General features: G+C 37.1%; 1 long non-coding RNA gene across 3 annotated transcripts; it reads right to left on the minus strand.

Annotated features, from left to right (window-relative positions):
* Positions 1–1,726: 1,726 nt before the first annotated feature.
* LOC311082798 lies at positions 1,727–17,594 on the minus strand. 3 transcript variants are annotated; one of them, XR_014606159.1, is made up of 5 exons: positions 16,767–17,594; positions 14,139–14,225; positions 6,952–9,252; positions 6,543–6,816; positions 1,727–6,458 (listed from the first exon to the last, which is right to left on the minus strand). It is a non-coding gene; the product is annotated as an uncharacterized lncRNA (long non-coding RNA). The 3 variants fall into 3 exon arrangements; XR_014606161.1 differs by having other exon boundaries at positions 6,543–7,009; positions 7,186–9,252; positions 16,767–17,593; XR_014606160.1 differs by having other exon boundaries at positions 6,543–9,252.
* Between the last annotated feature and the right edge of the window lie 587 nt (positions 17,595–18,181).

The raw sequence follows: 18,181 nt of genomic DNA on the forward strand, positions 1-18,181 counted from the left end.
AAAAATATGTCTTATAGATCAGGGATCGGTCCTGGAGGGCCGCTGTCCTGCAGAGTTTAGCTCATAGGACAGTTTTGCATGTTAAAATATTTTATGGTTTGATTTTTGAGTATGTGAGTTAATTTATTTTATTCCTCCTCTTTCTGAGAACATCTCAGTGACTGGCAGCCGTCGACTGAGTCAGCCCTGCAAACCTGTTGGTGGACAGTGGAAATATGCACTCATCCCAGATGATGTCCCGCTGGCAGAGGCCTTACCAGCGTCTCTATTGTGCAGCCCATCCAGGATCTCCTGCTCAGCTCAATAAAAGTCTACCGAAAAAATGTTTTCTTACAATCTGTTTTATGAATACTGTTAATTTAAACTTTATTTAGTTTTTCATATTTTAAACATTAACTTATCTTGTAAATAGTTGTATCTTGTAAAAAGTAGGCTACTGTAAGTAAAAATGTATAGAACAATATATTTTGTATCAAATGTACAAATTCATTGTCAAGAAAATTACAGAATAATTTCTTTATTACATTTAAAAGTCATAACTTGCATTAAAAAAAAAACAATGCACAGAAATAATTTATTGTATTAACTCACATACAAATAATACGATTGTTTAATTTACAAATTTTAATTCACATAAGCAAACGTTTATTTAATCTGTGAAGAAGAGAAAACAATCTGTTCATTCTCTCCCTGCTCTCCTGTGATCTCCTCTCCTCTGTCTCTCTCTGAAACTTCATGTCCTCCCGAACTAGCTCGATCAGCTCATCCTCTCGGTCTCGTTTCTCTTGGCTGCTGCTGTGCTGGTTCCTTGTTCTATCCTTTGCGGCCCGGGGAAAGAAGGACGGTAGGCAGGGTTGCCAGGTCTGTGCAACCAAAGTAGCCCAAAAAGCCCATTTGCTTTTCTCCATCGGGCGGCCGAATTCTCCACTGGATTTGTGCGTCTGAGGGATGTTTTGTCGGTGTTGGATTGCCAAAATCGTACTAACAAGGGGTGGAAATTAATCAACCCGCGGGAAAAAAAAAATGTTTACTGTGGCAACAACTTAAAAGTAGGCCTATCCAAATTCCGCGGGAAAACCTCGGACTTGGCAACACTGACGGTAGGCCGCATTCAAATGCGCCCTTCCGAGATTGCACCCCCTGAATTGGGACACAGCTAATCACTAATCAGTCAACGATTCTTTCAAAATTATTGATTCATTCGGGGATGAAATGAGGGACGAGTCTTCGTTCACTCAACCGATTCTTTCAAACTTGATTCATTTGCTAGAAGCTTGTGTTGCTAGGAGAGACCCGGCCGCGACATTTGAACTCTTTAAACTATTTTCTTTGACGGAGCAACACACACGAACTGTCAATATTGTGTCCGAAATGTAAGTAACTCAATATACATTTCTTGTTTATTAAAATTTCGTATAAAACAATATCACACTCGCAATCATGGTGTTTGTCTGAATATTACTCGTGTGATATCATATCGCTTAAGATGCAGCCTGGTTTCTTTGATAACTTTTGATGCCATTAAAATGCTGAATATCTTGATGCTCTCTTCCATTAATAGACAAAATCCAATGTGCAGGTTTATTGCCTGGGCATTTATGACCATACTTGAATGATGTTAGGAATCTCTTTATTGATAGAGATAAGGATATGAATATGATATAAGCTAAAAGTGCTGTTTGTTTTGACTGCATACAGCATGTTCACGACCAAGAGATCAAGCATGACAGCTTTATTACAGCTTTATTGATACATGAGGCCAGAATAATTACACAATGGCAGGCTGACACTATTGATCACACTATTGATAATCATATTTTAATGCAAAGCTCTGCTCCCTGAACACACAAACAAACAGCCAGGAGTGGTTGATCTTTCCCAATAAGAGACAAAACATGACACATGCTCATACACAAAATTCACACAAATCATAAATCATTTAGCCTTTTTTTAAAAAAACATATTCTGATATGAAATGTTGCAGGCAAAAAAAAAAAAAAAAAATGGTTTCAAAGAACTAGAATAGAGATGAACAGCACTTTGTAACACATAGGAGGACAGTGATGATAACTCTGTCTGGTCTGATGATAATTTGTACTGACTACTGGCAGAATGCAGGGCCCTTACAGAAGATGACGTTCTTTAAATGTCCCGTATGACATAATATGACAAGAGGAAATAGCATTAATAACAGTCACCCAGAGGGGTGTGTGAAAAGAGGGAAGAGTGTACTTAGACTTAAATTACATCCATCCTATGCCCTATTTCAAATGTCAGTCATCAAACCAATATTTTGGTTTGTTGTATTAACTTTTTTGTTTGACTTTTCCCACAGTGCTCCATATATTTTCATTCTTTCACCGCTGCAGTTGGTTGCTGAAGTCCAAGTGCAACATATAGTAAAAATTAAACAGGATTTGTGTGACATTGAGAGGCATGAGCTAAAATGTATTGATGCATATGGTTTTCTGAATTATCGCCCTTTGATCCACACCTAGAAAAACATTAAGCTTACATAAAAAGGAAAGACCAAATTTATTGCTATATGAGGGAACAAAAATAGTTCTTACGACTCGTTAAAATGAGCAGCACTAGACCGTGTTTCCGTTTTGGCAAAGAGTTCAAAGCACATCTCTCGTTCTTTTTTTCCATTTCAGCCAGACCCTGAGCCACTGGGGTGCAGTTTCACAAAGATCATACCACTGAGTGGTTTTCAGATTTAAGGGCCAAAGACCCACAAATGTTCTTGGCCGTGGTATTCAGTGACAAAACATTGCAGTTTTAGCTGTGAATATGTGGCTGTTCTGATAGCAGATCAAATTGACCTATTGGACACGTTATGGAATGCCAAAAATTCTGGTTGTTTCGATCAAGATTAATTGTTTTAAATGAAATTAAACCAGACCAAGTATGCAATAACTTTACTTAGTTATGGGGGCAGGTAGAATGATGAGACATGCAGTCGCTTCTGAATCAGATGCCAAGAAAAATACAGTTTTCCTTTTATATGACCAATTGAATGAACAGAGTCTCCTTTATGAGACTATCCTCCCTTTTAACTATGCCGTCTGCTTACATAGGACTGCTGTTACAATGGATTACACAGATAATTAAATGAGTGATTACTTTTAAATATGTTGTGATATGGTATGCTTAGAATGATGTAATTGCATAGGCTAATATGAGGGAACTTGGAAAGCGAGCTTCATACACACACACAAAATGATAAAACAACTGTTCTTCAAAAGCACAGTTGTCGGTACCCGGACAAAAGCTGTTATTTCATCTAAGCAAAGGAACGGCGATTCCCTGTGACAGCGTGATGGATATAAGTAAGCTGCGTATTTACAGAAGCTGATTGCATTTGAAAAAGAAAGAGTTTTCCACCCATCCTTCCTCTTATCTCCGGTCATAAATCACCCCTGCTGGCCTGCATAAATGGGGCTCTTCATAAACTTGGCACAAGCAATTCCATTTTAACCTTTACATGTGGCACTGGTCATACACTCTAAATGCAGACTGTGACCCTCATGACCTTGACCATTCATATTTAATAGTTATTAAAAGCCGGTGGCAATCTAGGCAACAAAAACAGCATCTACTGCATCTACAACAAAAATCATTAATGTGTTTTCCATAAGACATGTTCACAGGTAAGATATGCATAAAGATGAGCAGTTGAGCATGTGCGCTTCCTGCGTCTTTCCATTTCATCGAATGCTCCATAATCAGTCTTATGGCCATGCTAACCTTTGACTTGGGTCCCCACTGTAAAGGCATTGCTCTTTGCCCCTAGTCCATTAGACCTGGCTGAAGTATACCTTTATAATTGCCACAGCGACCATCAAATGAACATATGAAAGCATAGTGGGGATGGGTAGAGGAGTCTGGCTGCTAACCTTTTGGCCTCTGGGTCAACATGTGCACCAGATGCTTTTGTCGAGACAGTTCATTCTGCCTTTAGCTTTGTACTGTATGGGTCGGCATGTCAGGATTATTGATGGACCCCCGACAAATATTTTATAGTTTGTGTTCGACCTTTGACGTCGGTAGAGCAAAATGACAGCAGACTATGTGTCACCACTGCAAACTACATCAGAATAAATGGCTGCAACGGTTGAATGAACCCTGTTTACAGTTTTAACGTTATCTCTATGATCAGAGATCTGTGCTCTTTTTGTATATTTTAATTTGGCTTCGAAGTACTGAGTTAATAGATAGTTTGGTTGCATTTGCTGACCCTTGTAAGAGGCCTTCTTAGTTGTTGTTATTTTGTTCAATGTTACCAAAAGACCCTGTATAGTGTTATGGATCCTGAATGCAGTTTTCCTCCAACCATTCCCCTTAAACAGTGACTCAGTGGCAACATCAAAGGCTTCACAAACCCTCAAGTTTCTGCACTTTACAGATATACATAACAAACCATGACAAAAGGATTGTGCCTTGACTTGCTTGTTTGGTTCTAGACGGCTCAAAGGTGTTGCTGCGTTTCCATTCCATTTGTTCTTTTTGTTTTTCTTCTGTATGAAATATTGTTGTGTGTATCACAGTACTCCGACACTTTGTCCACATTATGTGTGGTAGCTTGACGCTAACTTTCTATACTTTGCTCTGGCTATCTCAGCACACCAGGCAGGCAAGAAAAGAGAAAAAGAACAACGAAATCCCTCAGCTAGCCACCCTCCCCTTTAGCACCGTTAGCCTCTTCATAACACAGACCCAGGCTTATGCTGAAGCACTGTGATTAAGATAAGCCCAACCGCAGCTGGACAATTACCTGACAACTAACCTTTTCTGGAGCCACTTAAGGATGTAAGGACCCCTGAGAACTGTTGTTTTTTTTAGAGGAACACAGCTCTTGACAGCAAGGATCCTGGGAAGAGGCTAGCAAAGAGTTAGTATCATAGCTGAGATTACCTTATTTCACCCACAGCATCAATGTTGACGGACTTTGTTTCTAGACAGAGCTGAAAGGGCATTAGGATTGATTTGGTCTCTGTTGAGTGTTTACACTTCAGTGCCTTCAGTGGAAGGACAGTAAGTAATTCTGCTCAAACAAACAGAGATGGAGACATCAAACCTGAATGAGTAGGCCTACATCTTTTAAAAAATGGCAAATGGTATTGGATGCGTGTATTCATATCAAACTTTTATGAAATCAACCCTGGTATAACTGAAATGTAATTTCGACACGTTCAAATTGTGGATGCATGCAAGGTGTTGAACTGGTCATTCAAGACTTGATGGGAGAAGAACCACCGTAATTTAATTTGTGTAAGACTTCATTGTCTTGTGAGCATAAATTACTGGACTGCAAATATAATGTTGAAATATCTTTAGTTTGTCCTTAAATGTCAGTAAGAGTTTATTGTTTGTATTATAAACTATTAGCCTATGTCCTTACCATGGTAGAAAGAAGAAAGAGAGAGAGAACAATCGAGAGAGAGTCTTTAACTCGAGAAACTAGTGTGTAATATTACAGGCTTTCCTGTAGCCCACAATGCTAAGGTCATGGGTTTGGTTCCCAGGGAAAGCAAGAACTGATAAAAATGTTAATGTGTACCTTGAAGGCAATGTCTGCCAAATGCATACATATAAATGTAACAAAGCAATGCATTTTCACTTAAAAATATTCAAACACAGGCCATTTTAGGTGGGGTGATGTAATATCAGTTACTTGTTTTTTTAAGGTGAATTACGGCACTTATTCTCATGTGACCCAAACCTGAAGTGACCATTTTAAAGGTGTAATTCCCTTCTGGTAATTTGAAGTATTGCACTCAGAACATTTCTAAACTAAAGACTTGGAACCACCACTTGACTGAGGATGCACATCAGATTGATTTTGTTGTGTGTGTTTGTGCATGTTATGTGTTCCAGGCCCTTTAGAGTCCACATAGAGGGTCCTGGCCGGAGCTCCACACACTCTCTCATCTTCTGCCCAGGCCTGCAACATCACAACGACAGCCCCAGAGCTAGCAAACACAGTCAGGGGTGAGTGTTTATAGGCTACATTTGTTAGGGTTCTCACTGTGGTGCTTAAATATGATACCCATATGTTCAGCTAATGCACAGAAACTGTTGCTTGGTAGGATGGTGTTGTAAACATCTCGGGGGTCACTCGTACCTGTGATTGGCCGAGGCAAAGCGCACATAACCTGCACAGCCAGACAGTCGGTCATTACCAATCCATTCTGTGCTGTGAGTGGGGGACGTAAGTATTCAAGACTTATGGCTTTGTTCAAGTGGAGCGCGAGCTTTCTCCTGGGGTTAATGCCCGCTGTGAATGCGGCTGTCAGAATCAGGCTTCTCTCTGGTTTACGCTCGTGAGGCAAAGTCAGGGGTTATTTGCTGCTATTTTTACAAGAAACGGGTTGATTTGTCTTAGGCCATTACCGTCTATTATGGCCGGGAGTCTCCGGGAAGGAGGTGGGAAGCAGCAAACGCTGGCATTCTGCCTAAAGAGAAATCAATGAAACAAATTAATCCTTTGCAGGCCGCACTGACACAGTAATCCATCATTCAGGGGTGCTTTTACACACCGAATCAGGGAGCCAGGGCTGAGGGAGAGAGCCCCAAGGGATCGCTTGCTCGCACACACATACACACAAGGCAAGACATGAACAGTCTGGTGGCACCCGCCACACAGCTGCAATCCTGCAGCCCAATGTCTAAAGGGAAAGAGATGAAAGACGTAGCATTTTATAATGGTCATTGCACGGAACATGTTCCAAGGTCGCGTCATAGTCGACTGTCTGTGGTGTTTACTGTGTGTTGATTGTCGGCGACACCACCTAAACGCCAGTAAAGAAGGCACTGACAGACATGGTACAGTACATGAAGGAGAGCCAAAAAGTAGAGAAAGAATACGACAGAGGGGCATTGAGATTTCTTTTCCACCCACCACATCATGTGGTGTCGCTTTGTTCAGAAAGCTAAACATTCACTCACATTGTTCCAGTGATCAGGCACTGTGATGCAGCAGTGCATTTCCTTGGAGACCTGCTTCCTGAAGCAGAGCAAGTGTCATCATCAACAAAATACACCATTATAACCACATGTAAAGATTAACATTATATATAATCTCATCTTCCAGCCCCCAATCTCTAAATTAACACAAAAAAATGTAAAAACAAAAATACTATGATACATTATGTGCAAATGTGGCATTGTGGAGAAACCAACCAATAAGAGCACAACTTCAATGATAGCACATGATATGGTCATGTGATCTGCTCTGGGAAACATCTCTGTCCTTTGAGAGCTGTACACAAAAATACTCCAGATAAAGCATGTGATTTCAGACAAAGAGAAACGCAGGAAATGAGAAACAGAAGAAAAGATGTTAATATGCACATATGCAAAATAATTTATTTGGAGGCATTCAGATATGTCAAACTTTAACACTGGTCAGATCATATACATTCTGCACATTAAATCAATACATAGAGGATTACTGCTCTAAATTTAATATTTACAATATAGTATGGCATACTTTATTAGTTGTTTTGCACTTTTGGTGCTGCTTCGCAGGTAAACCCCAGGGGATGGTGAACATAAATAAGGCAGAACCAGCTCTTCAAGGTAATGAGGGAATGCCACTTACCTTTAAGCTTTTTCTTATAGATGACTAGCAATATGGGGATATTTCAGGACAAGAGGAAGGAGGTCAAACACACTGAATATATAGCCAATCAATATATTTTGTGATTGTGGTATGAGGAGGCAGAAGTTATATATTATTTCCATGTTTATTAAATAATACCACATGGGAAAAAATGCATCTCACCCCCCCAGGACAAATTCACCACTGCTCCTAATGCCAAAAACATACAATTGTAAAAACATATTGTTTGTGATCTGCAGAGAATGCTCTGTTGCAAACATTCATAATCATTTAAAGCAGAAAACATGTGGTTTAAAATCAAATAAATCCAGCAAATTAGGAACATATGCTGACTGGTGAGTAGTTTGTTTCATCAGTCAATTGATAATAGCTCAATAAACATATTGGCAGATAGGGTTCACCGCATATGTTGCAACTGACAACTCTGTCTGTGTAATAAAAGATTAAATCTGACACTTTCATGGCTAAAAACATCATCGTGTTTTCAGACACAGAATGAAATAATACAGTATGAGATGATCCCTAATACTGCATGCATGTGTCATAATAAATGAATGGATCATCTCACATATATGTAAAAAGAGTCTGGAAGTTTATGATCATTACAATACGATGACTAGATCTATTTATATGGATTGCTTTGTTCATTGGCCCAGGTGTTCCTCTAATTAGCTATACTGCCAAATAAATAAGTTTGTCATCATGTAACCTAACAAATTTGTTTCATGTGGTAACATAAATCAATTGGTAACAAAAATATATTGATTTGACTAGATTAAACTGATGACATTATGGTGACATCTAAAAAATAGGTCAGGCAAGGGAGACAGAAATTTATATATTTTTTTTTTAAATTGAAACTGTGACTAACTTCTCCTGCTAAAAATCCTGCTATTGAAAATGTAACTGCTAATAATTAATCATGTAAACTAGTTTTCCTTTTTCGTAATCCTTTTCATACAATGAATAATTTAGAAAACTTGCACAGAAATGTGTGAGTTTGCATTCTCTCTCATTCTTTCTTTGTCATTTTCTTTAATCACTATCTTTCGGTTTTGTTTTGCAGTCCCTCCTTTCCCTTTTGTCTCTTGCTTATATGATGCGCCTAATTTTGTGCTCAGAGGTCAGGGAGTTTATTGCTGACTGGAATTTAAGATCTGCAGGATGTTCAATTCACTGAAGGAAAACATACACAGCTTTCCATGCAGGAAGTCCCTCACTAACTGCTGTCCTAACCATGGGGTGGAGAGCTACATTTGGAGTGCCACAGCTGTCTGTAATCGGTCCTCTTTCACTTTCAAAAACATGCTTTTTTCACCGATTTTTAAATAAGAGCTCTGGTAACCTGACTATATTTATCAAATGTTGATGTTTTATGAGGTAAAGACAAAGAGATTGCTTTGAGGAATGTGTGTTCATGGAATCATGGCTGCATTCTTTTCCTTTGCTGACAGATAGAACTGATAGAGGGACACTGCAAGAGTAATACGTGCAAACAGAGATGCAGGTGCTGTTTTTACATTCTATGAGTGTAAGTGTGTGTATGTTCAAGTATAATCAAACCATGATCATGTGTTTTCCACCTAAAGCATGCAGATGTCTCATAGTTGCCCGTCTTTGAGAATCTGAAAAAGAAAAACAGAAAACAAGATAATGCTTATTGAGAGTGTGCAACTGTCCCGTTTAGCTGAAAGTTCACTGAGCACTTATTGTGCTAAAAGAGAAGCAGAGAGAGAGAGAGACGTTCAGATTCTAAGGTTATGTGTCTATTGCCTTTGTGTAGTGATTGCTAGGAAATGTATAGATGCACAGACAAGGAGTATATACTTCATTGTCACTGCAACTATCTATTACTAGCTTATTGACATATTCTGATGAAGAGTGACAAAGTTGGGGGACGAGTTGTTTTTGGTGACCAAACTGCCTTATATTCCCTATTTTAATGCCTTTGACACTGAATCAACATGCACCAATGCTAATTTTCTATATATTGTAATCATTACGTTCACAAATGAGCTCATTGTTTCTGCCTTAAATTAACACATGCTGTTAGCTATCTAACATCATGTATTAATGTACATTTCTAAAATACATTACTTGGACACAGTCACCTCTCATAGATCTCTCTAAATTGTAATGTAGACACAGGTTTTTTAAAGCTGCTTTGAAACTATTGTGAAAAGTGCTATTCAAATTGTAATGAATTGAAAGTGGACATGACAGTAGCAGTGTTCAAACCTTATATTTAGTCAGTTAATTTATCAAAAACAATATAATAGAAACGATGAGGAAACTTTTTGCTTAGTGACAGGAAAGACATGTAGGTAAATCATGAGTGCTGCTCTTGATCTGATTCCTGATTCGGGTTTTGTTGTTTAAATCCAAAGACCTGAGCTGAATCTGTGACTGAGGATGCTTGACATTGTTGAACATATGACTGAGGGCAACTAGAAGTGAGACTAAACAGATTACCAGTATGATATGCATTGTTTACATAGATACACTACACCACACCCCATACAATTAGTTGGAGGATTATGGATATTATGAATTCTGACAAAACAAAATACATCTTCAGCAAATCTATGTATTGTGTCTGATGACTGAAGGGAGAAAATGTAAGTGACTTCTGATTTCATTATATTATGCAAATGATGTGATAAGGAAGCTATTATTGATAGGTTGATGTATTTGTATGTCACACTTTGTTTTCTATGAATCTGAGCACAGTTGAGACAAATCTGTCACATGAGACAATATTGGACATTGGTGACAAAAAATAAATCTACTGGGTTTTGGCTTTGTAGGGAACTAAAGTTGCTCTTGGCAGACATTCCAGGAAGTAAGATCATCATACTTAGATGGGTTCTGTTCTTCAAACTATACAAACAAATTGGCAGATGTAAAACTATAAATAATGTATATTAAAATAATAATGAAATTGTGCACAGGATAATGATACACTGACAGTACTATGAGTCAAAAATAATTAATAATAACGGTAACACTACAATAAGGTTGCATTAGTTAACTACTTAAGTTACACACGGACAATACTTCTACAGCATTTATTAATCTTAGTTCATCTTAATTTCAACATTTGCTAATGTATTATTATATGTATTGGTTAGTTAATGCACTGTGAACTAACATGAACAAACAATAAACAACTGTATTTTTATTAACTAACATTAACAAAGATAAATAAATACTGTAACAATGTATTGCTCGTTGTTAGTTCATGTTAGTTAATACTGTACATTTACTAATGGCAACAAATTAAACCTTATTTTGAAGTTTTACCAATAACTTGGAAAAGAACCTTAATGTTACAATACCTAGTATGTGCACACACCTATACACACGTGTTCTGTTTACTGTTTATATTTTTTTTTTCTTGTAATGTACCTTGTATAATATGTAAGTGCTCTAAGCTCCTGCAGGTAAACAAGAACATACCTTTTATGTGTTGGTGCATATTCAAAGACAGAGCCAGTGAAGCTCTGTCTGATTTTGATCATCCTTTTTCTCTCTCATGGTTCTGTTTTCTCGCAGGAAGTCATCAGATGGCATCTTTTATTAGCTATTTAAGCATCTTTGCTCTTAAATAAAGACACACATCATTCACTCAGAAAGTCTCCTGACTATACACAGCTGTTCTGGACACTGGTGGGGGAAAAGATTTCTGAACCCAGTGAGTCATCAATTTAGCTGCCTGTTGGAGCTCTAGATAGCCTCAAACAACCTGCCAGTATTTGCCTTAAAACCCTAATGTGACTAACTACTCAGCAAAGTGAAAATTATTCACAAACCCAATTTATTTTACCTTATGACTCAACATTGCTCCATAGAACTGTTGTTTTCACTTTATAAGAAGAAGCAGGTCGGAAGCTATTTTCTTTATTTGTAACTGATACTGTAAAATATATCTACATGTTGATAGGCTACTTCAAGCTGCATGTTTGTATAAGGTAGCCTATAAGGGAGATTACTTTTTCGTATTTTAAAGTTTACTTTAGAGAGAATGTTAACTTATAGTTTGGGGACATTTGGGGGTAAATTTTATTTTTTGACAAAAGATTTTTTTAGGAGTTAATGTTAATCTATTAATAGTTTTATAGTACTATTTAAATAAAAATAAAAACAATGTGGCATGACTCATTTAGCATGTTTGAGCTATTGCTTATGATCTTTTCTCACATCTCCTGTCACTTCTATCACTGAACCTCTGACAACTCAAAATACCTGAGGTGTGTGTGTGTGTGTGCGTGTGTGCGTGCGTGCGTGCGTGCGTGTGTGTGTGTGTGCCAATCTTAATCATGTTTACCATTAGACAACGGCAAAGCATTTAGTTTGAGTGAAACTGAAAATTATATTTGAAAAGTCAGACATTAGGTGTCTTTAGTCGTCCTGCACGTGTACATTATCACCCTTTTTGAGGCAATTAATCTCGTCTGTCTTCCAGCGTGGATGTGCCTAAGACAGACGAAATTCCAATTAAATTCCCTCTGCGGGTCGGTTTAAACAGACCATTATAAATATGCGAGGTGACTCTCTACCTCACACAACAAAAGCTCTCCCTCTCAAATACAGTCGCTTATCGTTGCTCTTCTCTGCTAAGAAGACTTCTGCTCGTGTTAAGCGGTGTGCTTATTTAGGATTTGCTCTTGTTCGGACATTCGTTGTGAAACCATAACAAAACGCGATGACCAAATGTTTAAGCAGACACAAGTAGACTGGACATTTGGTTTCTCGGCAATCTCTAGGAGTAGCCTAGCCTATAAATTATATTGGGGTGTAGGATACTTTTTGTGTTGAATTCCTAACTAACTTAACCCCTTGTTTCCTAAAACACCTTGACCTATCAACGTTAAATAGGATAATAGATCTGGATTTATATATTATATAGGCTTGCTTTTTATGTTACAGTAGAAGGCTAGGACTATATGACTATTTTCAATCATATAAACCATGCACCACAACGCACACGACTGTGCTGGTTGCAGGTCGGTATCGGCTATCTTATCGTAAGTAGGCTAACTAAAGTCCGTAGGCCTACTTTATTTTACAAACAAACAAGCACATCAACGTTCAACGTTTACAGGAGCAGTCAGGTGCAAACGTACTTAACTAAAGCATTCACTTTCTCCAATATGTCGAAGAGTTGGTCTCTCCAAAACGAAGAGTGTGAAACTGCCTAAAGTGGAAATTGCGCGTCATCTTGCAGGTGTTGAAGTTATCAATAATTACAGAATTTAGTCAAATTAAGGATTATGGCTTTGGTAAGATAATATTTTATAAATATAGATGCTATACTGTAGCTAGATGTTAATGAAAATAATAAAATATTAATTAATTTATTGTTTATTAAAATTATTTTAGGAGCACATGTTGTCTTCTGACATCAATATCATAATAAAAAATATAGCTTCTCTCTCTTGCCATTATTTATTTGTTTATCAAAGTAGACCAGCATAAAGTTATACCGTGTAGGCTAGTCTGCAAGTAAATCCAGACCTATCACGTGACATGCGCACACCGTTGTGCCGCTTTGCGATTTTTACACCTTTTTTTCCAGGGAGTATGGTAGCCTATAGCTACAATGAATTTGAAAATTATCACAAGGCATTAATATTGTTTATTAAATGTCACATTGCCTCCGATGAACTAAAAGCAAGATAAAAGTTTAAAAAAAGATCATTTTAAATTCACGTAAAGAAGCTGAGTGGTTGCTATGAGACTCTCCTTTAAACGATTACGTTCTATTTATGTAGCGATGCTTTTGAGAAAACATGCCCGAGAGATTAAGTAGCCTACTTACGTGCACCTGACGTTTTACTTCTGCTTCCTTCTGCTTTTGCTTCGGGAAACCCAGCCCTTATAGGCTATCTTTATTAAATATCCCCCATGTGTTTGCTAAAAACTAATTTAAGTAGCCTATAACACCTCGACAAGTCGACACCTACAGTTTTACTATCATTACAAATATTTATTTTTAATTAATTATTTTTAGACTTTTATGAATTCTGTCTGTGCTGATGAGTTTCTTCCCATGTCTACAGGACCTAATATCTGAAATGGAGCTCCTTAAGGATTTGCTGACAACATACGATACGTGTACTTTAGTGTCATTGTTGTGGTTTTCATGCCTTTTGAGGGAATGTCAGAAGCGCAAGTTAGCCTAATTATGGGTCTGGGCTCGTTTTAACTGCTAACGGATTTATGATCTTGGTCTATGAGACCATCCAAGGCAATTAGTAGGCTACATAAGCTCTAAATAGATGATGGTTTGTGAGCAATAAAGCCATTACCTCCAGCATAAACTGACAGTCTCTCTAACTAAACTCCTACCACAAGCTAACTAAAGAAAAAGAAAAAATCCCCAATTGTGGACAATTACAGTCAACTCGATTTTATAATTAATTCGGAATTTGACAATGCATTTAGTTTTGTGGGCCACTCAAAAATCTATAAGCTGTAAAAAAAAAAAAAAAAAGGCCTATTTTCATACCTGTTTTTCTTCATCCCCCGTGACGGCCACCGTAATTCATCCTATAGGCCATCAACAGAGCCCCACACTGGCAGTAAGATGATTCGCCTGTTTATGTGCATTGTAAATAAAGAGATATTAAAGTTTTTTTTATTATTATTATTATTATTATTTATAATCTGTTTGTTTGTTTTTTTCTCCAAAAAAATAAAATAATAATAATAATAATAATCTATAGCTTTAGTTGGTCAGCTGACCCAAGATGTAAAGTGACTGCCATGCTGTTTATCACGCCTATAGGCAATATTCAGCTAAATCTTCAAGCATGAAACACAAATGGGTGGGGGGAATGCTGGAGTGATTTTGTGCGAAACATTAATGAGTAAGTCTTTTAAATAGCCCATGCAGTAATATTAAGTGGCGTAGTTTAAGATATTTTCCACAACTCTCCCCACTACCCTTTCCATTAAGAGCGATTAGATGATGTCCATTGAAAGTTGCTGATCCATAGAGAAAATGGCAGTGGATAAAAGGCGATTTCAAGTGACCTTCTCGTCCCTTTCACACCAATCTGAGCCCCCAAATAGTTAGGGATCAAATTGAACAAAAGCCCCCTCCTCTTCCCTTTCAACTCACAAAGTGACAAAAACCCACCATCGCATTAGAGAGGCGCGCAACGTGTTTAAATACTGTGAGATTATTACAGAGAGCAAAATATAACCAACTACAAAATGTCTGTCTTAACATTATTTGTTTTCTTCAATGCAACACTCACAAAGTAGATAACTTTAAAACTATACCATAAGCAAATGCTTCCCAAAATGTTTATCACATTTAAATTATCCACAATTTTAACTAAAACGCGTTGTGTTACTTGCAAGGTAGTGATCTTCTACTTTGATGAAAGTTTTGATATATTGCTGTGTTAATTTTTTTTAATCTATATTTGTTCAAGTTTATATTTCTGTCATGCATTTTTTTTTCTATTAGTATCTATGCCTATATATGTAAACCTTCATATTATACTTTTGTATGTAATGATTACTTAAATTCTAAAACTGCTCATGACAGGCCTGCAAGCAACAGACAATTCATATATGTCTTTAGTATAAATTGATCCAGTCATTGTGATATACAAGCAATTCAGTTTCAAGGGAAGCTTTATTTTATCTGTATACGGAGACGAAGAGGTATAAACTACAAACTCTTTAGAGTGTTTTAGGTTCAGATGTTTACTGTAAAATCTGTAAATGTAAGTAAAAAAAAAAGTACAATTTATTCTGTTTTCAATGGGACTTTGGATAAAAGTAACATCATAGGTGTCTGATAATATAAGGAACGTTTTATCCCTGCGGTGTCCTTAGAGTTTATAGCATCTAACCCGAGCGTATTTACATTCGTGCTCACTTGGTAGGAGGTCCGCCATTCGTGGGATTTTATTACTCGAGCAGCTCTTAGGGTGCATGCATTAGACTAAACGGTATATGTTGTTTATTGCTATTTTGAACGAGTTTGCACGGTCATTAAGAAATATAACACTATATTACAAATTACATGAGGTGCTGTGAAACGATGAATTACCATCACCATCATTATTATTATTGATATTATTATCATCATCATCATCATCACACATCAAAACATTACAGAATAAAGACGCATCTCTTCGACCATCGTTGATTTTAATAGATAACATAACTTAGTCATATGATTATCTAATTTAATTTTATTATTTATAATGATAATTATCCTTTATATTGCCATTTGAAACATTGTAACTAACTTTTTGAACATTGTTTTGCACTTTATTTTACTTCCTTCCTATCGATAAGACGTTCATTACAAACTCATGACTAACAAAAGCTTTTTGATGAGTACAAGGCCTAACGCTATATTTCTATATAAATAGGCACACACACACACACACACAAACATATATATATATATATATATATATATATATATATATATAGCCTATACATATACATATATATATAAATAATGATCCCCAAAAATAAAAATAAGTAATATATAGGCCTAGTGAAATGTGCTATCTCTCTTTAATTGTGCCATAATTGCCTTTAAATATGTTGATAACTCATTAAAGTCATGAGGGAAAAAATCAATCCTTTAAGGCAGATATATAGGCTATAGGCTACATTTATACTTCTTTAATTAGGTTTTTGCTTCTTCTCAAAATTGTTTATTTTTTTATGAACACGCGTCAGCCCTACTTTATTCTGAACATGTCTATCGTATAATCGTCCTTTTAATCCGTTGACATTATCACTTAGACAAACAGACTGCTATCGATCTTCCCATTACGAGATCATACAAGACGAATAACACAGGTGAAAAGGCGTTTCTTAAAGTCAAACGTTCAGTCGTGTTCAGCGTTACTACAACGTTAGAGTTTTTTGTTTTTGTTTTTAAGAGTAAGTAGGCTAGTGCAAGTGATCGATAGAATTCCATCCACCGATCTCCCGTGGTCTGTATCCGCATTGCTTTCACCTGACAGTCTCACGTTCTTAATTTGATGAGTATTTGAGGTTTTAGTTTGATACAAGTTTACGTATACATTGCGAGATATTTATATGAATTCCACCCCCCAAAAAATCTGGGATTGCATAAAGTGATAAAAGTACTTGCCTTTCAAATATGGACCAAACTGAGAAACCGCCGATCCCAAAGTATGATACCCACCAGTCGCTGGGCGCTCGCACTTTGAATGTCCAAGTGTCCACTTTACCATTTCTTCAATACTGTTTTCATGCGTGCCTTGTGTTCCCATTCGCTGTCCCTCTCCCTCTCTCCCCTCTCGCTCTCTTCCCTGTCTGTGGAGTAAAACCTTGATGGTACACTTTAAGAAGTTTCTCTTTGTTCCTTTTAATCTTATTCGTTTCACCTTTGCAAAGAACAGAGGACAGCAGCGTGCGTTTCTGCGGATCGGTGTGAGGAGAGACGGAGGAAGCTCCGCGGTCGAGTTGAAAATAGGCTACCTAAGGGTTTCGTAAACGGACGGATGTCGGTGTTTGCCTCTTCTTAACTTCTTTCGCACAGTTTTGGACCGTTGATGCAGAGTTCATATATAGCAGAGTTCTGGTGAAATAGTTTGTCATGATAAAAGTTACTAAGAGGTTTATTTAATAGCCTTCTTAATTTGCTTTTAAACATCTCGGTTATGTCAACTGGCAATGACCAAAACTTGTTTCTCCGTAAAACTAATTATTTCTAAGTATAGGCATTGCTAAATAAAACAAGCTTAATGATTATCAAGTTGCACTAGATCATGATCAAAGTAAGACTTTGAAATCATCATATAGCCTAAGTGTCATAAATACATCAATAAAATTTAAATCTGATAAGTTCATCACACAGCGTAATTCGTCTCTGAACTACATTTAGGAACATGCAAAAAATGACAATAAATTACTCATTTTTATGTCGCTGTAATTGTCTACTGTACGCTAGATGGCAGCCCGATCCAGACATTATAAGCCTGTACAGCGCAGCCTTCGGCATTCATGCACAAAAAGCCGGTTTCCCTGCGCATTATAGTCTACAAAAAACTTCCATCGTTGATAATCTGTTAAAACACACTGAACGATGGATTTTTATACTTTGCAATATCATAATAGTCGGATTCCTCTTTTGTGTCCTGGCTGGCTGCTTGATCTGTTTCCTATCACTGCTAAAGCATTCCATTATACTGATATCTTTTTAGTCAAACTATAGTCATCACGAGTCCCAATACGTTTTTCATTTATTTATTTGATCGTTTTACTGAGAACTATATGAATATAAGTGACGCGTGAAAATCAGCTTTATGCACTGATATGCAGTTTCCAATCAGTATTGTTCTGTCAAATTACGTAAAATGTCAATGGGACCTTCATAGTTCATATCTGGATGTTGCGATGGGTATTTTTGTAATTAAGACTACAGCTTTGAACACAATACTTTCAACTTTGTGAGGCTCGCACCAGTTCTCTCTGCCTCGCATTTGTTTATATTTCACGTGCGCGTATAGTTCGCTTATTGCTTTCATCCCGCTTTTAGCCGCT

The sequence above is a fragment of the Abramis brama genome, assembly GCF_963993115.1.
Source record: "Abramis brama genome assembly, chromosome: 5".
Lineage (NCBI taxonomy): Eukaryota > Metazoa > Chordata > Actinopteri > Cypriniformes > Leuciscidae > Abramis > Abramis brama.